At 36.7% G+C, this 27183-nt stretch overlaps 1 long non-coding RNA gene across 2 annotated transcripts in view; it reads right to left on the reverse strand.

Annotated features, from left to right (window-relative positions):
* Positions 1–13471, reverse strand: part of LOC102027480 — a 42044-nt gene extending 28573 nt beyond the window's left edge. For both annotated transcript variants that reach the window (XR_001234637.1, XR_001234636.1), the window contains exon 1: positions 13204–13471. This is a non-coding gene — a long non-coding RNA (uncharacterized LOC102027480). The remainder of the gene's footprint in view (positions 1–13203) is intronic.
* Between the last annotated feature and the right edge of the window lie 13712 nt (positions 13472–27183).

The following is a 27183-nucleotide window of genomic DNA, read 5'->3' on the forward strand; positions in this document are numbered from 1 at the left end:
CAATAGGGTAAAAGAGAGGATTCTAGTCACATGAGAAGTAAAGTTTAAACATTACTTGAAAGAAGACAGCGAATAGTTCAAATTATCAAATTACTTCAATATGATTATTAAATTTAGCACTATTTAACCTGTGTTTGATAATATTTTTTCATTATTATATATAGGGAAAGAAAAGAAAATAATTATCATATGATGTATCAGTGCTCATAAACTTTTTCAGTGGTCTTTTAACCAGTGAGCTTTTTTTTTTGTTTGTTTGTTTTTTTTTGTTTTTTTTTGGTTTTTCTCCGGTACCGGGAACCGAACTCACGACCTTGTGCTTGCCAGGCAGGCGCTTTTTGCCGCTGAGCTAAATCCCCAGCCCCCCCCCAGTGAGCTTTTTTGATCATCACTGATAGAGTTTCAATGAGATTATGTCACTGAACCAAAGCATGTTCAGGGTACCAAGCTTTACAATGGCACTACAAAGGACTGACAGTGCTTCACATCCAGCCATCTTTCCTCTTGTATTTGTGATCGTAGAATACAAGCAAATACAACTAGATGATATTTCCAGGTAGCATAGTTAGTCATAGATAAAAGTTTTCTCTAAAATGATTTTCAAGAAGATAAGGTGTTTGCTTGGAAAATGGAAGTCCACTGTTGAGCAGCAGTGAGCAACGTGCTCGTGTAAATCTGCATAACACTAATCTCCAAGTTTGGTGTTGCCGCTAGCATCAACGCTTACAGTGATTTTTAAATGCAATTAAACTTGCATAGGTGGCATAAATCCAGAGAAGAGCAGCTGTCCCTATTAGTACATAGATTATGCACAAAGTAGCAATCAAGGTTATTTTCATCACTCGAAATTTATAATTCTGAAGGAATTGGAAGTAAACAAATTTTATAGGCTCTAAAATGTTGAGATGCATCTTTGTGCAAAAAGTCTTTTCATGTATTTTTAAAGAAATCATCTGTAATATTATATTATTTTATTAGATAGTATTTGAAGAGTATACAATTGTTGGGATGCTGTTATAACAATGTATCTTGCGATTATCATTAATTTGCATGAGTAAGTACCCACTTGTGAATAAAATGGCTTGCATCTCTGGTAGAAGTCATAGATAGACACAGATCCTGTCTTATATAAATTTTGGCTGTTCCCACGCATTGTCACTGTCATTTTCATTATTAAACCCTATGTTGGAACTGGGACAATGTGTCTATTAGTACGAGTGAGTGAGCTGTTTTCAGTGCCCAAGAAATTTCTTTATTAAAACTTGCAGCTATTGGTTTTCTACATAAATACCATACTTTAGTATACCGTGAATTTTCTAAAGTTACATTCATCTTAAATGCCTACCTATGTTGAACTTGCTTGTGAAAATATTAATGAACTTATCAAAAATTAATAAAATAATTTATTATACTTAGTCAAAATATAAATGTCCCATTGTTTGGTAATATCACAAGTCTATCTTAATAATACTGAGTGGAGTGTTTCTAATATAGTAATGTCAGCATTTCATTGTGAAAAGTTAGAGTTACATAGATTTTCATCTACTCCTTTGCTGTATAACTTAAAGAATAATTTCATCTTTTAATATATAATTATATCTCATAACCATCCATGTAAACTATATCCTTTGTTTCTTTAAACTATAATTTTATTTTCTAAGTTGAAATTACATCTTAAAGCATCCAGTTGCAGGCCAGGTGAACATTCAGTTTTCATGACTATTAATTGCTTTTTGTAGGAATTAAAAGTGAAAATTCACAGCACAGTGTATGAGGCAGGGTACGCACATTTGGAGGATAAACTTCTATACACATGAATGAGATGTGTGCACTTTCTCACTTCATAACTCTAAATAATACTACAAGCCTTTAAAAATGCTTTTGTGCTCCAGACTCAGCCGTAGCCATTTGGCTAAAGAGCTTTGAATTTATTACTCAAAATTGGCATTAAAACCACAATCTGATTGGCTGCCTGCTACTGTGGTGTCATTTGATCCTCTCGGTTCCTGGTACCGGAGTTCGGTTCCTGGTACCGGAGAAAAACCAAAAAAAAAAAAAAACAAAACATGGGTACTGATTTTTGTAATGATAATAAATTATAACATATAGCATTCTTGTCTCTTCTACCTCCTCGGTTATCTTCAATTTCCCCTATAACATGAAAGAACCTGGCTGTCATCATTATTTATTGGCATACTCATTTAATTAAAGTTCACTTATTGACTTGATTTATTCACTTTCTTGCTAATTTATCTAATCATTTATTTTCTTAATTGCTTAACTTCATTTATTTACTTCTGTCTTAGGTACTTTTCCTCCTTGCTGAGACAAAATTCCTGATGCCCAGAATTAAGGAAGGAAAGGTTTGTTTAGCTGACGGTTTGTGGGAATTTCAGTCTCTAATCAGCTGCCTCTAAGGCAGAGCGGCACATGGCAGAGGGCACCAGTTCATGGTGGTGGAGAACAGCAAAAGCAACAAGAGCAGAAAGGGGGAAGCAGAGGCATGCCTCTTTCCCTCCTTTACATTGTATGCAAACTGCCCACCCCAGGGGCACGTGTAGCCCTCATATCCATAATTCCAGCATTGGGTCATGAATCGATCATAAATCTAGAAGCCTGCCTCATGACCTCATGATGATGTGGGGGGCACATGCAGACACAAACCATAACAACTTTTCCATTACTTAATTGTTCACTTATTTATTTAATTATTCATTTACTGTCTCACTTTTACTTAATTTAAGCTTCACTTTCTTAAATGCTCAGCACCAGGAACTATTTATAGTGGTATTGAAATTATTACCACAGTTCTTACAGTAAATGTCTGCATGTCTCTATATGAATGCTCCTGATTCTATTCATCTGTGAGACCATAAGATGTTCCCTCATGGTTTACGGTTTTATCAGCTGGAGTGCAGTGTTCACTGGCATGTTCTTTTGCCGTTAGTCTCAATGATTTCACTTTTCTCAGAAGTTACTTTGACCCCCAGAGTCCTCCAAACTTTAAATATTCCTTTCAATCTTTAAAGAGTATGCTGTGCAGAGCAGAATTTTTAAAATTGTAATACAATGTAGATTATACTTTTGGTGTTAGATCTAAATATTCACCACTGAAGCCCAAGTTATTCAGATTTTTCCCCAAAGTTTTCTTTAGAACTTTTACAGTATTTTATTTACATTTAGTCCAATGATCCATTTTATTTAACTTTTGTGACCTGTAAGGTCTAAGTCTAGGTTTTGTGGCTTTTTCTTTTCTTTCATTTTGCACATTGTCATCCAAATCTGGTGTAACTTCATTAGGAGGAATATAGTTTCACTGTTGAATTCTAGTGGCACTTTTGTCAAGCACCACATAAGTGCATTTGTGTGGGTCTATTTTGGGTGTTCCTGTTTTTCTGTTTTACTGACCTTTTGTCTATTCTTTACATATGTAACACTGCATTGGTTCTGTAGCTTTACAGTCAGTCATAGTTATATAACTTAAGTACTTTGGTTTTGCTTCTCTCCACATTGAGCTGGGTATTTTAGGTCTCCTGTCTGTATAAAAAGTAGAGTTAGTTTGTTGATAATCAGAAAATATGTTGCTGGAGTATTGATTGAAATTTTAATGTATCTGTGGATTAATTAGATATTGAAAACCTCCTTCAAATTAAAACATAAATCAAAGGAAAAATCTCCTGAAAATTTTTTAGCTAAATGTTAATTAGAACAACAGATATCAAAAGGTGTAAGATGTAGCAAAATCATTGATTAGAGGTAATTGTTTGCATGTTAGGTACATATTGTTAGGGAAAAAAGTCTGTAATGAAGTCTACTGTAGACAACAAGAAAGGAAGTACCAATGAAAAACAAAATGAAAGAAAAGTTTAAAATGACAACAAAAATCAATAAATTTGAAATTATGAAATTATGAACTCAATAAATTTGAAATTATGAATAGAGAAAATCAAGAAATCCAAAAGTTTCATAAAATTAATTAGTCTTTAGCCAGCCTATGTAAAATGGAGAGAGGGCTCAATTTATTAATAGGAAACCCGAAATGAGATACTATTATATATGCAATGGTTATTCACTGGATAAAACAGGAAAATTATGTACAATTCATTTTCTCTGTTGCTAATAACCTAGTTGAACCCATTCCTTTGATTCAGTCTGCTAACACTTGCAAAAGAACAAAGATGGATAATATAAGGAAAAATATACCTGTTAAAGATATTGAATCAATAATTAATAACTTTCCAAAGCAGAGAGTACAGGTCTACATCATTTGCTGAGTTACCCTACCAAACAATCTTCACCACCACTCTGCAAGCTCTTTCAGAAAATCTGAGCAGAGGGAATACTGTAAACCCCATCCCATGTGTTCAAAGACACCCACTGGCAAGTCAGGCAATGAAATTTCAAGAAAAGAAATATTACTCAGTATCTTTTATGAGAATTAGAACAATAATCCTCACAAATATTAGCAAATCCAATTCAACAATGTTTGAAAATAAATTTATACAACAAGTGGTATTAATTGAAATGTGAAAAGCTGGTTCAAAATAAAATAAAACCCATAATCCCTAACAGCAAAACTAGGAAAAAAATCACGTGTTCAGATCAATAGATATGGAAAAAAAAATTGACAAAGCCTGACAGCCATTCATGATCAAAACTGTCACTAAATTAAGTCCCGAGGGGAAATTCCTCAACATGATACAGAATATTGACAAAAAATTGCAACTAACTTCATATTCAACACTAAGAAACTCGAAAGCTTCCCACCAACATCAGACATACAGGAAAATTATTTTCCTCTCAGCACTGCTTTATAATATTTTACTGGAATTTCTAACTAGTACAATGAAATGAAAGAAAATAAAGGGCACATACATCAGAAAGAAACAAAACTGTCTATGCTCACAGATGAGATGATTGTATATAAAAACTGAGTAAAATCAGTGACAGCACTAATAGAAGTAATAAGTGACTGTAATAAGGATTCAGGATATATGATTAATATAGCATAGTCAGTCATTCTCCTATATATCCTTTGAACTGAATATTTGGGAACTTCCCCCAAATTACAGTACTGATTTTTTACACACAGAGTGTGGTAATAGAAACTGAGAGCTTTGAGACGTCACTACTTTACTAGAGTCGAATACGTATTAAAGGGTTTAGTGCCTGATATAAGGCACTCTTCTACCTGGTGTGGCATGGTAGGACTCAGCGGGTGGTGACTACTATGATTTAGGATACAGCCCTAGCCACACCCAGGATCTGCCAGTGTCTGGATCTGTGATTTCAAGTCTTCATGACTACAAGGAATATTTTCTTAATCTAAGCCACCAATGCTATGATATTTTTGCTATAGACCCTCCAAGTGGACTACATTCAACAACAAAAAAAATAGAATATGAAATTCAAAGCATAATGGAGTTTGTATTAGCACTCCAAAATAAGAACTGAAATGTAAATCTGACAAAACTTGCATAACATTTGTGTGAAAAAACTACAGAACTCAGACATAAGAAATAAAAGCACAAAATTCTGTGTTCATGGATAAGAATATATTGTCAATATATCAGTTCTTCCCAAAATATTCTAAAAAGTTCAATGCAATAAAAATCAGAGCAAGTAAATTTGTGCTTACAAACTGATTTTAAAGTTTATATAGAAAAACAAAAGATCCAGAATAACCTGCAAAATAGTGAAAGAGAACTATGTTGGACGGTGATATTATGTGATTTTATATGTGAATATGAAGCTACCGTAGTTAAGCCAAGTTGGTACTGACAAAAACATTTACAAAATGGCCAGAGGTAATGAAAATGGGGCCCAGAAACAGACCCATGAAAATGCAATCAACTGATATTTGACAAAAGAGCAAAGGCAATGCAATAGAGAATAGACAGCTTAATCAGTCAATAGTGATGAGATACCTCAACTTCCACTTGAAAAAGATGAGTAACTAAATGAAAAGAAATAAAAGGAGATAAGAATCTAGACAGTGATTTTATATACTTCACAACAATTTTCTCCAAATGGATAACACACCTAGGCTTACAATGCAAAACTATTGAATATTTAGTTGATAACAGGAAAAAACAAAGATGATTTTGGATTTGTTACTGACTGTTCAGCCATAACACCAATGACACCATCCAAAAAATTATTAATAGCTATGACTTCATTAAAATTAACCGACAGAATATAGAACACCAGGAGAGAACCATACAATAAAATGTGGACTTTATGTAATAATGATACATTTATACAGGTCCTTCAATTACAGCAATTAAATTATTCTTTTCAGGGATATTGGAAATAAGAGGTTAAGCATTATATGATTGGTAAATATATTTCAAATATATGTCTTCCATTTAATTTTACTGTAAAACCAGAACTCTTCTAAAATATTTTAAAATATGGGTTCTTCTAGTCTAAGAACCTGAAACATATCTCCATTTATATAGACCTATTTATACTTTCAATCAAGCTTAGTGCATATAGATAATATAATATTTTAATAAGCTTTTCTCTGAAGATTTGTATGGTGCTATTATAAATGGCATTGTAATTTTCAGTTATAAATTTTCATTGTTGCATGTGGGAAATTAATTAACTTTTGTGTAATCATATTGTGTCTGTTGTTCTTGATTTTTCATTAGCTTATGATTGCAGTAGAGAAGGTTGAGGTTGCATTGGAAGAATTGATACACACATATAACATATCTGGATGGTTTCCGATTCCTCCATTCTGCTCTTCCTCACCTCCCCTCCTTCCCAGAGAGTCTCCAACAGTCAGCCTTCTTTGTGCCTTGATCTAATCTCTATCAGTTTCACTTGTTTTGGTTTGTGTTTTGTACATTGAGATTTTCTACATAGACAATCATGGTGTCTGTGAAAAAAGACAGTTTTAACTCTTCTCAATATTACAAATATTCTTTTCCTTTTCTAGTTTTATTCCAGTAGCTAGGAATTCTGCTAATATACTGAATAAGAGCGAGGTAAGGGCAATCCACACCTTGTTCATGAATCAAGGGGAACAATGTCTGGTCTACCACCGCTCCAGATGATGTTGGTTGTAGGGCTGTTGTTGATGTTCATCTGTAGACTGAAGCATTCTTCTTCTGTATTTTGAGTTTGCTAGAGATTTTGTCATCAATATATCGTGGACTGAACAGGTGTGAATTTGATCATTTGCTTGATGGTCTTTTGATTTCCTACGGAGTACTGACTTCCCTGACCCATTTTGTATTTGAATCTGTATAAAATCTTCTTACTTAGATTCTGTCTTATATTTCTTCCTCTACAATATGCCATTATTATTCTAGAGCTGAGTGGATGCAGTGGTAAATTGTGGAGGGTCAGGGAAAGAATCCTGGAACTTTATGATGAAACGGACTCTCTTGACTGTGAACTTTGGAAATGTTTATCACCCCGCCTACCCCAAGATGATGCAAAAAGTAGTTAGCAGGTGTACTTCTCTATCCCCATTTACAACAATCTCTGGCAAAGACTTAACTGTACTTGGAGGAGTTTGCAGTTGAAAACTCCAGGCATGTTTCAGTGTTAATTTTTCTTTCTTAACACCTGCTCAGCCAAAATATCCCTAATTTTGTTTGTTTGCTTTTTCACACCCCTTCACAGTAAGAAACCAGTTGGGAGCTTGGGGTGAAAACACATTGCAAGTTGGGGTCTCCTAACTATTTTCCCCAGCATTCCTCCTTTACACGCTAGTCTACCCTGGAGGCCAACAGTGCCTCCAAACCATCGTGTAAGCATTCCTGTCTCTTTGGGGCTCTGGGGCTGCTGCTGTAGGTAAACTGCTCTCAGCTATAATCCTTTCTATAAAATTGGTGAAAGTCCCTCTTTCTTCAGATTTTAGGGTAATGATGTGCTCTGCAGACTTACATGTTGTAGGATCCAAAAGAATCATTAGCTTTAATTCATTTTCAGTAATTTTGTTATTTTAAGGATGGAAGTAACCATTTATAATCTCCTGACCTGTTGTAGCTTAATCAGGGAGTAAGCTTCTAAAATAGACACTCCTCTGTTCTTTGTTCATTTGCTGACTCCCTCAGCGATGGTAGGTGACAACCATATTTGAATTTTATTTTTTGTTGCTAGGAAGCGCAAAGCTGGGTTTTATCACAGCTTTCTTTTCTTTTTCTGTTTTGTCTTCCTGAAGTCAGTGCTGACTTCCCAGCTGCCTTTCTAAAGGAGACAAAGATTAAAAAGCTGTCTTCTTGGTATTTATAAAGGGCAGCAGCCATTCAACCCAGTGCTGTTACAGAGCAGAACTTAACAAAATAAATTAGATGACTTATCCTCGCCACTCAATTCCTCAGAAAATACTGTGTCTTAATACATGAAATGCACTTCTTCAGCTAAAGCAATGTACAATAACAAAGAGGGACGATAGTATGCTATGGTCTTAAATAATATTCAACCTGCATTGGTATTCAGATGGTTTTGGGGCTGGGGAATTAGCTCAGCGGCAAAAGCGCTGCCTGGCAAGCGCAAGGTCATGAATTCGGTTCCCGGTACCGGAGAAAAAACAAAAAAAACCAAAAACAAAACAAAACAGATGGTTTTGAACTGCAAATTGTACCTATACATGTACAATTTCCAGTATTAAACATATTTGGTATTTTTAGAATTATCACAATTACTAAAAATATAAACATTAATGATCTCATTTTAGTTTTTTTCCAAAATTGAGCTAATATAACTTTGATTCCTTTAAAACATTTCATTTGCATGCTTGGAAATTATTGATTATCCAATTCCTGTGCTCCCCTTTAAATTGAAAGACTTACAATAGAGGTTTTCTAGTGAAGAACAGCTCTGTGGGAATCAATTTCACTTTTCTAAGCTTCTCATCAAAACTCAAGATGAAGCATTGTATCATCTCTGAATAGCATGCATTTTTCCCAGAAAAAGTCTCTGATGTTCTGTACTACATAACAAAACTTTCATTATAGACATTAGGAGGAAGATGCTGTAGAACTGAAGCTTCACCACTGAAAAAATGAAGAGCATAGTATAAGATGGGCCACAGCATCACATTTTTCTTCAGGAAGTTGATGGAAAAAAATAGTTTCACTCAAACATTAATGGCAGGAAGCTTACCTGGTGAAAGAGGATGAGATGAGAAAAATGCTATCGTCAGAGGAATTAACATTTGCCAAGCAATTAATCTTTTGCAAGTATGCATTTCTCTAAAGAAAATTTAGACATGTTTGTGTAGTACTTTCGTTTTCCAGAGAAAATAAGGCTTAGCAAATCGCAGTAGTGTGTTTTGTTTTACTTTTATCTTCAGCTCAGAAAAAGAGATTTTGGGTCAAAATCAGGGTGTGTCTAGGTCATTTACCAGATTCAGCCTGGTGGCTCTTGGCTCAATCGATTGGTTTTCATCCGCATAATTACCAGGAAATTGTGGCGCTCTGAGGTAACCAACTTAACAATTGTGATTGAAAATTAGTATAAAAAATAAACAAATAACTGAAGCCCATTTTAGTTTTGTGTATCCAGAAAAGCCTGACACAAGTGGGTTCTGTAAAAGTGACTTTTAGTCATGGTTCATCATTTTTCCTTCCCGAGTGTCTTTAGAAAAGGGATAAAGAATCCGCATGTCTTAATGCCTGTGATCCTACCCCTGGGGAGGCACCTAAATTTATCCTGGGAAACACTGATTTATAGTGGTGCCTTTCAAACTTGAATGCACATCAAAATCCTTTGCAGTCCTTATTAAAAGGAAGACTGATTCTGTAAGTCCAGAAAAGTGCGTTCCATTCTGCATGTCCAAATTCTCCTGGAGAAGGCCGCTGCTCTTCCCATGGACCACACCTGCACACCTCTGGCTGCAAGACTTTAAGCCGTAATAAAAGCACCTGGGTTCTAACTTATCCTGACGGGTGGGGCTCATCTTTAGAAGTTGATTTCTAGGTAAAGAAGTCAATTTTAGTCCTTGCTGTAGACCACTGTGCACGGCCATCAGGTAAAAGGACAGGTTTCACCTTGGGTATTCCAGGCCTGCTCCGCCAGCATAAGTAGTGGATGCAGCAGCCAGTCTTTCAGTTCATATCCTGAAGGTGTGGGTGCTCCTCACCTCTGCACGCTGCCCCCTGGCCGCTCCCTCGGAGTAAACGTTTGCCATTGGGGTTGGATCACTGAGAATCTCCCTTATAAACAGCGCCTCTGGCTGTGAGAAGATGCCAGTACTCACAATACACACAGTTTCTTTTCGTTTTTCAAGAGTTAAAAAAAATCTACAAATGTTTCAAACATATTGCGATGTTTAGAAAATAGCAGAAAACACACCTTCGTTTGTTGTTGTTTGTTTTTCTTTCTCCCCTTGAATATGATCTTGCATCTTGTCTAAAGAAAAACCTCCTTCTTGATCTTGTTGCATCCTTTATTTCATATCATATTTTAGGTTATTTTAGATTTTTAAAAAGATATATCTATAACCATATCTATATGTATTTCTCTACAGTTGGTCAATGACAGATATACAAAATAATATGTAGTATTTTTCTTATTTTTTACTTAGTACAAGTTACATGTTATTTCAATTCGTTCAGCTGATATAAAATTAGGACTATGAATTTATATCTCACCCCCACACATAAACTATTGATTATCATTTCATTGCTTATAAAAGTGTTTCTTCATGCCCCTAATATGAGAGAAGTTTCCATAGTATTTAAGTTGTAAACAATGTTGCAGTCACCATGCAGGCCATATGCCCTTGTGGACACAAGCATGGCTTGGTTATAAGTGTTCTTAAGTGCTGTTTGTATTTATGCACATTCTGTGTATTTAACCAACTCCATGGGAGATATTTTAGGGTGCACCTACCATATGTTTGTGTAGGTAATTATGTTTCATACTCTGTTATTCTTTCTCAGAAAGATTTTTTAAAATATATAGTTGTTTACTCTGGTCCTTTGACCACTTATAATTTCTTATAATATTGTATAACTTGTATTTCATTTATTCATGCATTCTATGTACTAATCATTTTTCAGTTATGTATTTTGGAAATATATCTGGATATAAACAACTTCTAAATGCAGGTATGAGGATTATATTAATATAGGAAATCTATTGAACTTTTCCTTTGTGTTTCCATTTCATAATCATGTGAATACCCTATTTTTTAATTGTTTTCTTTATAAAATTCCATTTTTGTTCACATATCTTTAAGCATCATAGATGATATTTTTGCAAGCTTACAATCAGAGCATGTTTTCTTTCACATAGATACATATTATGTATAGCACCTTTTATTAAATATGCTAATTTGTGATTTCACCTGTCATAAGAGTTTGTAGCACTATGTGTATGAGTTTGTGGTATGGATACACTTCATGATTTTTCCTTTAGTCATTATGCTGCTTGGCATCATACCCACACTATAGCATCTGAAAATGTTTTCATAAATCCCAACTCAGTTCTTCAATTTGTTTTGGCCATTCCTGTACCTTTCTTCCTCCACACGAACTTTACATCAGTTTTCTTAAGTTTCATTAAAAGTAGTTGATTGAACTTTTTTGGAATTATGTGGAGCTATTACCATGATTTAATAAAAGAAATACTTTGAATAATATATTTCTCTTCCTGGGAAATATATACCTCACTTTAAATTCTTGGTAAGTTATTGTCATTACTAAAAATTAACATATATATATATATGTATATCTCTAAAATCTCCTCAGGTAGGTATGCAGAAGAAATGGATGGTAACTTCATTTTAGTTATATATTCATACATTATTTATGAGAATGCTGTTGGTTTTTGAATGACTCATACTGGATTAGTTTATTACAAAATCACATTTTTATGTAATGGGCATCTTATTTTTCCTGTCATATCATTTTTTATTATTTCATTTTGTTCCATTGTGTAAAGCCTCAAGTACAATGTGATGCATGAATAGTAACCGTGGCAATGACTGTATGTTCCATAATTTGATGCGAATTCTACAGTTTCTAAGCATGCTGTTTAAGTTGGATCCATAAATTGTGGATATTGTGAAGTTTTTCTCATAAACTGAAATGATTTAACCACTTTTTCTCCTCTAATTTGTTATTATGTAGTGTTTATCATAGTCTGCCTAACATTCCTGATAGCCCTTTGGCCATTCTAAGGGGAATGTATTTATTCATGATGTCCAGTGCATTTTCATAATTTGATAACTAATACTTTGATGACAATATTCTATGTAACATTTTTGCACCTATAATCTTAAGTTTGATCTGTCTGTAATTCTCTTTTCAGGCTATCTTTCCCTGTTTTGTCATCACAGTTCTACCAGCCTCATAAAATGAGTTTGGAAAGTCTTATTTTTCTCTCTGCAGAACAGTTTATATACCTTGTTCTTTTCAGGTTATATAGAATGTGGTCATAAAATTATTTGGGCCTGGTATATATTTGGGCTGAGAGGAAGAGAAGGACATTATATTTTAAACTGTAGCTGTTATATCTTTTATTTCATAAGCAATCTGTTGAAGTATGTATTTCACTTTTGAGCCAGTTCTAATATTTCTTAGCTTAATGCTGTCTCCTTATGTGAATTATGTTTACTTCTATCACTTGTTTATTGAAGCTTTAAGGTGAATGTTCTACACTTTTAGTTCTGATTATGTTCTTGTTCGTTTAGTTCCTGTTTTCCTGATTCACCACAACACAGTTTCATGCCCTATATTTGTCCTTTTCAAAGTATCAGATTTTAAAAAAATAGTTTCTGCAATCCTTTACTTGCTATTTAATTGGCTGTTATATACTATTAACTTCACAATTTCTTACATGCTTCCTTTCTCTAGCTCGATGACATAAACATTCATCATACTGTTCTGAACGTTCCATGGGAATGAATTTTTATATAATTTTTATTTTTATTAATGCGTATTTACTTTATGTAATGATTGCATTCATCACGAGGAGTTGGTGCAGGAACGTTACACATCTTCGCTCTTTTTAATCCCTGTCCCCTCCCCTGTCTCCTCCGCCCTCCGTCTCTCAGACCCATCCCTTTCACAAAAGATCCATCTCTGTTTCCTGGAATCTCTCTTTTATTTCGCTCTGCATGTGTGCTTTGTGGTCCTCGTATAAGAGCAACTGTGCAATATTTGAATCATTTCTAGAAAAACGCATGCCCCTTGAGAACATAATGTTAAAGGAATAAGTTTAAAAATGGAAGGTTACCTCGAAGTACTGTCATAGCTGCGACTCAGTTGTCCACGTGTGCTGGCAGTGTTGGTCCGCACGCTCAGACTTGCAAGGTGGGGCCCAGTGGCAGGTGATTAGGGCAGGAGGGTTCCATTCTCGGGTTGGATTTATGCGACTGCAGAGTGGTTCTGGAAGTGAGCTTGCTCCCCTGGCTTTCGGCTGCGGCGCCTTCTGCAGCGCGGGGCTCTGCGGTCTTCCCTTTGGCCTTGCCCCTCCCAGCGCGCGATCCCACAGTGAGCAGGTGTTCTGCGTGTGGCAACGTCTACAACTGGGAGCGAATATACCTCCACACATTGTGCGGTCAGAGCCGCGCAGCACCTACCAAGACATGGTGCTGAACTCCTTGTAATTTCTACTACTTCTTCCTTCATTGCTAACTACCCATATATATATATATAATTACAATGGCTATGTGATTTCTTATATATAGTTATATAATGCTGTATTATATACTCATTTATTTTTATATATTATTTTTTATACAATGTTTATATTGATATACAAATATATACATAATTTTACATGAAATATAAATTTTATAAAAATATATATATATATTTTTTGGTACTGGGAATTGAACTCATGACCTCAGGCTTGCCAGGCAAGTGATTATGCCACTGAACAATATCCCCAGCAATGTTTATAGATGCTATATAAATGTTTATGTTTATTTATATGTTATATATTCGTATATTATATATGGGTATATTATATATGAACAATATATGTTTAAATATAATACATATTAACCTAATATATAATATATTCACGTATATATTAATATACAATGTTCATATATAATATAGCATATATAATGTTCACATAGATTATTCATACATAGTTTCATGTGTAATTTTCTGAAATATGAATTCCTGAGGACTCTTATTAATAGAAAATGTTAATTTCATGGAATTGCTATGTTAGACTTTTTCTCTATTCTCCACTGATAATTGAAAGGGTCTACGTACACCAAGAGTCACATGGATTGTCTGGTTTCTGGTATATCTCTCTCTCTGTTTCACAAGCCCATCCATACATCATTCTGATAACTATTCTCTCACTATTCAATTCTTTCCAGATTCATGGGAATCTCTTGCTTTGTAATTTCTTGACAAAGGTTGTTACAAAAACAGTTAAAACTTCTCATTATTCTGCATATTTATCAGTTTAGGAGAGTGAGTTGAGAATTTTTATTTCTTCTAATTTGATCTCATAATGGCACGTGTCTGTGGTTTCTGATATGAAATAATAGGTATTTTTTATACTTGTGCTTTTATTATTCTACATCAAAACTATACATATTTACTTTCATTCACTTGGTCCATTTTGCATGATTTATATTATTAATCATTTAAATTATTAATAATTTAAGTGAATTTATGATGCCAAAATTCTCTCATTATTACTTGAGACTTACCCTCTGTGATTCATAATGTCCCAGTGTTATCCTCAAATACATGATTTATTCACTAACTCCCTGTTTAATTCTGTCTTAGCTCCTGTTGAAGTCACACATTTCAACTTTAACTGAACAACTGTACCTTTTTTTCCAAAAGTTATTTTGGACCCCCCCAAGTCTATGCTACCATTTTCCTGTAACTTTTCCCTTTTTCTGTTTTCCTTACTTCCCTTCAGCTCATCAATTATAAAGTATGCTAATTTCATTAAACCATTCAGTTTTGAGGTTAGCTCCAGGCGGAGGAGGCTTATCTCTCCTCATTTCATGTCTGCTTCTTTTCAGTATGGTAGGTAATTCACTCTAGTCAGTTAGCGTTTCTTTTTCCTTTACTCATTTAATTATTTCTATTCTGAGAAACGCTGGTATTTGAACTATTCCTCCAAATGGGTCTCAGATTTGCATCTGTTTCCCATACTAGGAAATGTTGGCATGAAGTTTCCATTTCATCATAAAGGTACCCTTACCCTCCTTGCACAAGTCTCCCTAGACACCGTCTCATCACCCTATTTATTAGTTCTCCAGCCCGTCCTTCAGTGGTCCGCGTTATTGTCTTCCAACTGAATCTATTAACACTGCAAAGATGACGCTTTCCTCTCAGCCATGAGCTTCACCTCTTTCCATATTGAGGCTGAGATACTTGGTTTCTTCCCCAGGCAACTCTCCATTTCAGTGTGCACCTGAGCATTGTCATCTGCCCTCTTCCAGGTGCCAGCTTCCTCCACGGAATTTTCATCGTGGTTAGGAGCAAATAATACTTTTTGAAAATTGTATTTAATCTGTATTCTTAAATTATTAAATTATTTGTAGGAGGATATTCATACTTTCCCTTCTGTCTTGTTTTATTCAGATCATAACGCTGGGCTACCTCTTTCTCTCTTATGCATAGATGCAAGACAGTGAGATTTAATTGCTTCTGTTTAAGTCAATGTACTATACTTGATCTCATCAAAACAGTCAATCCCTTGGGTTAGTTTATTCCTTTTTAACTTCCCACTGTTAAGGCCTTTATACTGTTTTGAGCATTTAGTCACGATCACCCACACATCACTCCCACACTAGAATTCTCACTCACCCCCTCGCTTCTCGTTCCAGATGCCCTGCCGTGGCCAAGTCTGTTTTGTCTCCACTCCTTTCACTACTTACATTCATTCTCTCCCACAGACCTATCTCACTGTAGACTAAATGATGAAAACCTTTTTAAAAATCAAATTGTTTCTCCCTGCTTAACACTCCTGATGGCTTTCCATGCCTGTAGACAAAATCCCTTAATGGTAATTCAAGGGAAGCTCCATGGTGTTAGCTGGGGCTGCCTCTCTACTACAAGTATTTGTTTTCCATTCACTTTCATCATTCCAAGGGTTTGGCTTACTAGTTGTTACGGCTTGTATCGTGATGTCTCCCCAAAGCTTCATGCACTCAAAGGTGGGGATTTTCAGAGCTGACTGGATCTAGGGTTATGCTGGGATTGAGGGTGCCCCACCCCGAGTGTTGGAGGCAAAACCCAGAGGGCAGGTAGTTTGGATGAAATACAAAGATAGCATTGGTTGCTTGCTGCTGCTGCTTTGCTGCTTCACTGCTTGTTGCCTTCTGCCTGCCTTGTCATGTCATGGACCATTTCTCCCCTTTGCCATGTTATCTCACTTGGTGGCACCCAATCATGGGGTGAAAGGTCTACAAACCGTGAGCTAAATAAACCTGTCATTCTTTAATTTTGGGTGCTGGATATTTTATCTTGGCAATTAGAAAAGTAACTAAGACACTAGAGAAATGTGTTCATGTATAGCTACATTAAAACCCAAGGATTTTCACAGAAGGGCCTTGGAATTGTGGCCTCACTTGAGAACTTATTAGGAATGCAGGCATTGGAGTGTCATCTTTCCTGGATCAGAAACCCTCTAGCAGAGCTTCACAGGCCCCACCTGCCCCGCCCCTCCAGGTATGCTGATGTCCTCCACAGTTGGGGAGCCAATTCCTTGGTCATTTGTGGTGCTGGAAAATCCTTACTTCTCTGCACTCAGCATGATGCTTCCCAGGCTTCAGGATGAAGATTAAAAGTCACTTTCTCATTTAGAGAAATGAAACCTAAACGAGATGGGGCCTCCCTGCTGTACTCACAGCTGGTACGCTGATATTTCTTGACAGTTAGGGTTGTCCTGTCCTCTGGTTCCAGATACCATTTATTGATCAAGTGAGACTCCCATGAAAAATCACAGGATCTGACAAAGCAGAGCTTTTCATGGCCTTTCTGCCATGCACATTCTATGTGTGCCACGAATTCAATGAATGCACGCATGGGGTAAATCATATTTTGCTTTAGAGATGGAAATTAGATCTCCCTACTCCCTCTCACCCCATTGTCCAGGTATATTTCCCAAGTAAATCGCTATCAAAGACATGAACTAGATATCTTATTTTATGGTTTTGAATATTTTGTCTGTGAATGTAAGTTTCTAATGTCTGTTTGTGTCTGTGTACACGTGTGTGCACCTTAGTATATGTGGTTACTATATTCTACTTATTTATCGTTTCAAAGTCAGTGATGGGCGGGTACATGTTGTGAACAGAAATGAGCTATATCAAAATAATTTTACACTAACATAGAGTCAAATTTCAATGTGCTCAGTGTGTGATAGTAAAGTTACAAATTTTAATTTACCTACTTGTACTATTTCTATTCAATTGATGCTCCCTGTATATTTTCAATCACCTTTGTGATTGAGTTATTCTGCTCATGTTTAATTCTGCGACTTCAACATGAGAAGGGCATCAAGAGATGAATGTGGGGCAAGAGGGGAGGAAAAGGGGCTGAGAAAGGAATCGAGATGTGTTCTCTCCATGCACTGGCGCCACACCAGGTCTAAACATTGTGTGCTGCAAGCATGTATGAATAAAGAGTTTTTTTTTGCTTAATTGGACTGAATATTTCTTTTCTTGACTAAATTTCTCTTCTTTTGCACATTTATTTCATGTTTGCACATTTATTTCATGTTTCCATGATTTGAGTTCCAATTTCAACTTCTTAAACTTACACCTCTAACTCTATTGTGTGCCCTTTATTAGCCTCCCTTCCAACTTCCTGTACCAGTACTTATATTTCAGAATTTTGAATCTTGTTTTATCTACAAATCATTTGCTTAACAGATTGTGAGAGTCTGTCTTTCAATTTTATGCATTATTTATCAGCGACATCTTTTGAACATCATCAGAAAGCAGGAAACTTCGTTTCAACAGGAGAAAAATCCCACATGAAGAACACCGCACACTGAAATCTTTCATCTGGTTCTCTCCACATCTGACCCTCTTCATGTTCTATACACAAATTGTCCTTATGTCATCTACCCATCAGGATATTCATGTTAAGAATTTTTAAACGAAATCAATATGTGCGAAGAAAAACACTGGTGCTCGGATGTAGCATTGGAAAGTGGATTGCATCGTGGGCCAAAGAATAATCATTCAGCGTAAATAAAGACATACATGCACCAAGGCTGCCACGGCTACCTGCAACACCGTGTGCAGCTCCAGAAGGGACATTTGGAAAGGTTGGCAGTGAGCAGAACGTTCCTTGGAGGGAACAGTAATTGTACATGCTCTAAGACAGAAATATGTTTGTGGTCCTAGAGAAATAGAAAGAGAACCAGCACAGCTAGAGTCATGTGTGGGAACAGGGAAAGAGTGGGCTTGAGAGAAGTGGAAAAGTTGTCCTAATCCCAAAGTTTCAAGTAGACGTGAAAGGATGATGAATTTTACGGACCATATCTGCATCATTTCCAGCTCCTTCTGGTTCCTGAGTGCAGTAGAGATTAGAAAGAGATGAGACAGAATAAGGAGAAGCTCGACTGCCGTAGGATAAGTGGCTTGCACAAGGATGCAGAAGTGATAAGCAGGCGAACTTGGAAATCCTGTAGGAGGAGGAAGGTGGGGAACATGGGAAGAAAACAAAAGTGGGGTAAAAGATCTTCTGTCAACTTATTTTAAAATAAGTGTGAGAAGTCTTGTATTTTAATAATATATATATTCATATATGTGTATGAAGAAGTTTGAAATAGAGATATTACATAGCTATCAACATTATAGTGTTGGTAATGGAAACTCTGAGAGTGGATGAGACTTCTGAACAACCAAGATTATGCAAGGCGTGCATCCAGGGTGGACCAAAGAGGGGAGATTGGTGAAGAAAACTGACAGGCATCAGCCAAAATGATAGCAGAAAATCCAAGAACGCACTGTCAGCAAAGCCAAAGGACCTACTGGAAAGAAGGCAGATGGGGCATCCATGCTGAGTATTGCTCAGGAAGGCAGTGAAATCAATGACCGTGTGAGGAATCCCCTGTTCAAATACACAGCCATTTTATGCACTAATATTCTAATCTTCATATTTTGTACTTTGGCTATTGTTGCAAAGCTATTATCTTTTAGTGGAAGACAAAGCTGAGAGGCAAGGGGAGAAGAAAGAGGAGTAAAATTTAATGGGGAATATGGCTTGGAAGAAGGGATTCTAGTGGATTGTGAGCCTGGCAGCACACTCACACTAATGTGCCACGCTGTTAAAATCACATGAATGTTGCTTCCTTATGACACTTTTTTTTTAAATGAAAGGTTGCAGGTTTTAATGTCGGTATATTTCCATGTTCGAAACTGGTGACATTTAAGAAAATCACAGAAAAAAAAATAAAGACATTGGCGTTTTCACATTTGGAAAGATTTCTTGACTGCCGCGCTGGGGATGGTAGACTATACACTGGAGGGCGTGTTGGGGTGTAGGGTTTTTGGAGACCCAGGTCAGTGTCTGTCACTGTCTGTCCGGGACAGCAACTGCCCGCTTCTGTGGCCACACCTGCCTCCGTGGTAGCCGTCCCAGCCCGGAAGGGGCTCCATTAATAACCCCTCTCCATGAATAATCCCTCTCCGTTAGTGCATCTCACTGGACTTGATCTCATACAGTCCCACTGTGCCCTGTTTATTAAAAACTTCTATTTATACATTAAATCACAGTAAGCTGATCATTGCCACATATGAGTTGTGATTGAAAAAATGCAGTGTATTTAATTTATCAAAATATTACAGTAAATGACACATTGACAGAAATCCCTCCTCAAAAATCCTCCCATCTCTCCAACATACTTATCCCATTGTCGGACCACTTTCTCAAACAGTTCTGGAAGTCCTCTTTTGTGAATGTCTTGTATTTATGTTGTCCTGGCTGCCTTGATGGGTGAATTTATTAGAACGTGTACCACTCCTTGTAATTTTTACTTTAGAGAAGAGTCAGAAGTTATATGGTGCCAGATCTGGTCATTAAGATGGGGATGCATTGCGTTGCTTTTCGCCACCTGCCTTTCTGTGAGCTGGCACTGCGCAGCATCATGCACTGCCCTTCTTAGCGTACCTCCTGCAGACACTCACAGAAGAGGACTCCAGAAAGGCTTAAGAATGTGCCAACGACGTGGATAAGCATCTTTACAGTGAAGGGGAAGGGGATGAGCGGGATTAATGGTGATATCCCCTTACTGTAATCTTTTTCTTCAATTTAAACGTTCAACGTATTTTTCAATCCACCATTGTCTCTACCTAGACTTAGTATCTATCACTGCTCTTGCTTTTCTCCAATAATATGACAACCAAGGAAATGTCACATCCCACACAGTACACTCACCAAACTGCTATTCCTCTTTTGATTTCTTAGTCTCACTATCCTCTGCAGAACCCAAATTACTTTAATGAATTCCAGAGAGCAAAGAGGACCCTTGAAGAAAGTGTCAATCATGCCTGCTCTATTACATATTATTTATTTATCTATCAGTTTATGTTAAATTATATACATTAATATTCTAATCTTCATATTGTAATCAGGTAATTAAAAGTAATTAGTATACTTTAACTAGACAAAAATAGCTGCCTTAAATCTTACATGCTTTTAGTTATTTTACTAAAGTCGGTATATCATGTAACCATTTCAATATTTTGAAATACTGTCTATCAAGGAGACAGGCTGGGTATCTCAGGACAGTGGGAGACAAGGGAGGGAAGGGAAAGTAAAAAAATCAAGATGCAATGTTTATATGTACCAATTCCCCACAATCAATGTATTTATTATATATTACAAATATGTATTAATAAAAAAGAGAAATACAGATCATGAGGTCACCTTTAAAAAAAATTCCATGCCCTACAATCAACTCTAAAAACCATTTCTGAATGAAATCCCATCATCAAGATGTTGAAAACATAGTATATACTCTTTGTAGTACTTGTGGCAATGGTAATATCTCCTCCAACAATGTCTATGCCCTGATATTTGGGACTTGTACATAGCAAAATGGGTTTTGAAGATGTGTTTATGTTTCAGATTTTGGAGATGAGAAGATTATTCCAAGTATCCAGGTGAAAAAATGGAACCACAGTGATCCTTGTCAGAGGGAGACAGGAAGGTCCAAGGCAGGAGAAGAGATGTGAAGAAGGAAATGGAGTTCAGAGTTGGAGTTTTCAAGGTGGCACCCTTATGGCTCTCAAGGTGGGGAAGGGGCCAAAAGCCAAGGGAAGCCTTTCCGCAGCTGGAGAAGGCAAAGGAATAGAATCTTTCCTAGAACTACACAAGGATTGCAGCCTCAGCACAACTTAACTTCAATCAAGTTATACCTATTGATTCTTCTAACATTCAAACCGTAAGACAATAAACTTGTGTTGTATTCAGTTGGTAAGTTCATAGTAATTTGTGAAGCAGTAAGAAGGTTCGTTCACAAGGGTCTGTCACTAATCAGGGTTAATAATGTGATTTTTCCCCACAGCAGTAATGATTTTAGCACTGGTTTGTATAGCTGTGGCCATAAGCAGTGACTTGTGTTGAGGCAGAGAAGGGGAAGAAAAGCCAACCCACCGCCATGGCTATGAGGTGACCAGGAAGCTCTGGAACCAGGAGAGCAGCCAGAATGAAAACTCAGCTTCCCTGGTGACAGGAAACTTGTGACCAGTCTGGAGGGCCATATTCAAGTGTCACACATCACCATGGAGCTCCAAGGCAGTGTGCTGAGCTGTAACCATTCTTCAGAAGAGCTCCTAAGGGTTACCTTGAAAAGAGTATAGTCACGGAGCAACTGGAAGGAAAACTTATGGAAATTACAGAGCATCTCCTTTTGTTAACATCTTCATCTCTGTGAAGTTCCTGCCCCCTCTCTGTGTCTCACAAAATATAGAAAACACTAGTGTTTGCTTTCTGGTAGGAGATTATCAGCCAATCTCAAAGCAACTCAGAAATAGCTATGCAATATTTTTATGAATGTGGGACAAATTTTGGATGTTTTTCTTTCTAGCATTTATCTAACTGTAGAAAATAAAAATAAGGAAAGCTTTTTAAAAAAACTCTGAACCATAAAAATTGTGGAGGGAGGGTCCAAATTTGAATAAGTAGGTATCTACCTATCTATCTATCTATCTATCTATCTATCATCTATCTATCTATATTTCTAGGCTTTCCTCTCTGAGCCTGTGTTCAGCATAAAGGTGTTTATACAAATGAAATTTGCCAAAGTATTCCCTGCATAAAGATAGATTTCTAGGTTAACTAGAAGCTCAAAATAACAATATTCTATTTTGTCATTAAATGGTTCTGTGAATGTGTATCGGAGCTCTTTATAGAAATGTAAGATTATGAATATGAATACATTGTACTTATCTGGCTCCTTACTTGAACATATGAGTCATACCATGAAAGCTGTGCATAACTGCACACTCACACACATACACACACACACACACACACAATGTTCCAAATGACAGTCATGAAGTCGTTGGGCTCAATCTTTTTTTCTTCTTTGCAGCCGTGTGCAAACTATTATATATCAATGGCCATGCAGAATGATATAAACACCTGGAGATTTTATTAAACAAATACTAACAGATACCATTTGATTGCTCTTTCCCAGAGAATAAATAATAATCCTTGCTTTCCCCATATTAAATAATAGTCCTTCAGACACCTGCTGCAGGAAATGCACCAGAGGTGCTGCCCTTTCCATGAGGCACAATGTAGCATCTTCCTGGATGTTCTCAACACACAAAACTGTCAGTGAGTGTGTATGTGTGTGTGCATTTGATAAATATGGAAACAACAAAAGTAGTGAATGCTGATTGGTAGAGTATATCCATTCTTCCTTATTTGAATGTTTCTAAAAATTAAAATGTGTTCATTGTATTATAATATGCTCATGATTTTTCCTGAGAAATTTAGACTCCATTTACTCTTGTATTGTAATGTAAGCATGCTTCTGAAGCTCATTGACACACAAGATGAACAGGCATGGATGATAATAATGATTGGCAGAGAAGAAACTACTGGACATTTATTAAAATGACAGTGTCTTGATAACTTTTCTCTCATTGCTGAGACAAAATACCTGACTCTAAAAATTAAGGAAGGAAAGGTTTATTTAGCTCACAGTTTGTGTAGGTTTCAGTCCATACTTGGCTGGCTCCAAGACAGGGTGGCACATGGCAGAGGGCAACCGTTCATGGCTGTGGAAGAGAGCCAAAAGCAACAAGAGCAAAAGGCAGGAGTGGAAAGCAGCCTCTTCCTCTCCCTTACATATGCAAACTATCCTCCTCAGGGGAGTGTAGCACTCACATCCATAATCCCAGCACTGGATCATGAATCAATCATAAACTCTAAAAGCCTGACCCGTGGCCCCACAACTGCATGTGGCTTTGAGGGGATATCCAGACACAAACCATAACAGAGAGTTATTAGTATTGGAATAAGGGGACTACTTATTTCAGAAATGTTTTCACATATATTTTACAATCATATATCAGGGAAATCAGGCTATTGGGTTAAATTTCTACTGAAATCGGCCCATGTAATGCAATGGTCACATTAAATGGGCATGTAGCTTGAAGGTACCATATAGTATGCTATTTCCCAAATGCCAGCTGGACTGTCCATGTTGAAGGCAGTGCAAGAGTTAATATTAATGCACATTCACTGAAAAAATTTGTACCTGTGTTACTGGAAATGTGGTTCTCAAAGCAAAAACAGTAGGATTATACAAGAGCTGCTCAGAAGGGTAAAACCCTGACCTCTACAATTAAACCCAGTGGATCAATTGTTGGCCAAATGTCTGTCTGAGTTTCTTAGGAGATTTGCATATAAACCACATTAAAGAACCATAGATTAATGTGCTTCATGGCACCCATAACTTGGGTTTATTTATAAAAGCTGATGGCATTCACATTGGAACACAACTCTTTATTCATGAGCATACACAGATTCCTGGCTACTATATGTAGTTTTCAAACCCTCCACATAAAATTCCCTGTTATGTTTCATTTGTTATTATTACTAAATTCATGACTGGATCTGCATGGTATGCTTTACAGATTTAACATTAAACCAAATAGAAGGAAAACAACACAATTAGAATGACTAATTGAATTAAGACACAGTTAGGTATAATTGTGGTGAGTGTCAAGGCTAAGAAAAAATTTGGATGATACAGTGTTTGAAGATCTTCCTAGATTATAAACCTAGGTACCATAGTTGAAACAATATGTACGGGAAGAGTTGAATTCATATTACTCTGACAACCATGCTACCATGATGACTTTTACATATTAGAAATAATGTTAATCAGTAGTAAATATGCCATTTAGGTGTGTTTTCCAATACAGTTAATGAATTAAACCTGCTTTCCAATGGGAGTTGATTACTTTCAGACAACAGAACTATGTCGTAAGCCAAGTTGCAGAAGGCTATTAGAAATGTGCAGTTCTCTCGCTTTGCTTCCATAGTTGCAGCATATCATCAAGTTCATGTTCATGGGAACTAGAAGGAGAGAAGACAGCCTAAGATCCATGCATCCTATTAATCAGAAAAGCTTTAAAACCCTCCAAGGGCCTTGGCACGGGGCCCATTACCACACAAAGCCAAGGTCAGACTGATGGAAGGTGGTGACAGAGATAGAGGCAGGAATCACCTTCAGGTCAGCCTGTCAGAAACGTCTGAGTAGCCAGTCGACAGTTGCTACAAACAATATGTACAAAACCTAGTACTTTTTTGGATCAATGATTCTATAATCAATAGATGACATTTATTTTGATTGATGTCTGTTGCCAGCATCTTCCTGAAATAAGCCGGTTGGGTTCACTCTCTCTAACTGCTTAAAGATGAACATCTTCACATAGGTTTCTTGCCTGTGATGACTCTGGTAATGAGTTTAATACATACAATAGAAAGGACTTAAGTGTAGTCATTTTCCCCAGTTCCCATCTCCAATAGGACAGGCTAATATAAAACAGATGTTCTTGTACTGTTTCCACATTTACCCAGGGAGGCGAACTGCATGGTTTTCCTCAGTGACCTATTCCAGTGTCTGTATGCATACTACCTAAAGGACGCTGGCCCAGGACATTGGACTTTGTAAGCACAGCTCTATCAGCAGCAGGGAGCTGAACTCAACGAACTCTCAAGGTCTCATCTAAGGATATTATCAGATCTGCCTGCTTGTGTAGTCTCAGGACTTGCTTCTATCCACATGAGGTCAATGCTGCCTTGCTCCTATTAATTTTCCTGCCATCTGTGCTGCCAGATGTAGCGCAAACAGGGGAGGATCTCCACCCTCCACCCTCGGGAAGCAAGGGCAACTCCACCCAACAGCTCTGCCTCTGCCTCAGGATTAGTCTTCCTTTTGTTCCAGGATGTCTGTGTTTGTCTTCCAGAAAGTAAATGCCCTTCTGCACAATGGAGTTGAAAATAATCATCCCCTCAGTGCAGTGATGATTTATCCCACATGGATTAATGCACATATTTCTTTACTTTTTCTGTTTATGAAATATTTTGGAACTTACTTGCTAGCTATGTTACAGTTTAGTATTTAGGAATGATTCGTGAAGGATAACTGAGATAAGATTTGGTCAGGGAGGGAATTGAAATTAGCAAGAGGCAAGGAAAGTCAGGGCCTGAGGTCCTTATATGACGAGTGTCTGCTTCAATGCCTGGACCAAGTTTGTAAATTGCCCCAGGAATGTGCATCTGACCGAGACAGGAAGCAGTTTCCTGTGGCACAAAAGTTGGCTTCATCTGGACTTCTTCTGGCTCTCTAACGTTTTCTCTGTCATTTTACATTCATAACAAGATAGGAAAGTATATTCTTTACAGCATAGCCACCGTGTAGCAAATTTGGCCACTCAGGTATCTTATGCTTCATCAGATTCAGCAGCTGAGCCTCCAGAGAGGAAATGGTATTCTCTATCTCCATGCCACACACAGCTACAAACAGAGCTGCTGAGCAAACTCTCCCCTGTTTCGCAATTGGCCCTGCCAGTTGCTTGGTAAATTAATATTCCAGTTATCTTTAGGCACATGTTCATGAATTCCATCAACCAAGTTGAACTTTGTGTTTACTGAGTGGAAAAATCACCTCTCTGTTGTGTGAACAAGGGCAACTTAGGTATAAATTAAGGCTAAAATATCCTTAATATTCTTTTGATGTGCACAAAGTTTAGACAGTAGGGAGTGATAATAAAATACTACTAGCAATTTTAATGATAATAATGGGTTATTACTTGAGGCTATCCACGTTCTTCCTTCCACGACTTTTTGAATATTTTTAAATCCCTTAACTTACCAGGAACTTCATTAATTTAAATCTAGGCAATTAAGCAATAAGGGGTCATTTCAACCTGTGAAGCTTTCCTTTGTGATCAAAACTTGCATATTTTAATATACACACTTTTAAACGTGGTTTTTAAAAAGTTATTTAAAAACATTTTGGAAAAATGTATTGAGATTTTTGGTAGCAAAGCAAGTTCAACATGATCGTCAGATTTCTGACCACTGCTGAAATCAGGATTCTCAGGGTGGAAGATCACAATGAATATTTGGAAGGTACAGCCAGGTGGAAGGAAACTACAAACTTATCATCTCAGTTTCTGACCACCCACCCGCAGGTGGTCAGATCGCATGAACTTCAATCCATGGCTTATCAATGAGCAATGATTCCTATGGCTTTACAACTCATACTATCTAAATTTAATTTTAAAATTAATTTCTACATCACTGGGGATGTGGTAAACTAAAGCGTATAAATATTTACAGGATTTGTCTATCTGTATATTCCAAGTAAAAATGACCTTACACCATATAAAGAAGCAGAAATGATTTCTATATGTTTTATATACTATATGTATTATATGTAGCTTTATATATTATATATTTCAGCTGAAGTATCAGTATACTATAATTTTAAATCATTTCTAGCAAATTTGTTACTACAAAGGATGCAGGCCCATCAATGAATCTGATGTTTATGTTGTATATATGGCTCTATATCACGTCTAATTAAATTTTTATCCCTAGCTGAACTTTCATAATCAAGTTATCCATGCAAACATCAAGGTAAAATGTAATAAGAATCCTCAGGGAAATTACTTCCTTTAAAATGGAAAGTCAAATGACAGTGAAGCACACTGGGTTCTTTAGAGGAAGCATGTGAATAACTTTAGCT

The sequence above is a fragment of the Chinchilla lanigera genome, unplaced genomic scaffold (assembly GCF_000276665.1).
Source record: "Chinchilla lanigera isolate Chin_1 unplaced genomic scaffold, ChiLan1.0 scaffold00003, whole genome shotgun sequence".
Classification (NCBI taxonomy): Eukaryota; Metazoa; Chordata; class Mammalia; order Rodentia; family Chinchillidae; genus Chinchilla; species Chinchilla lanigera.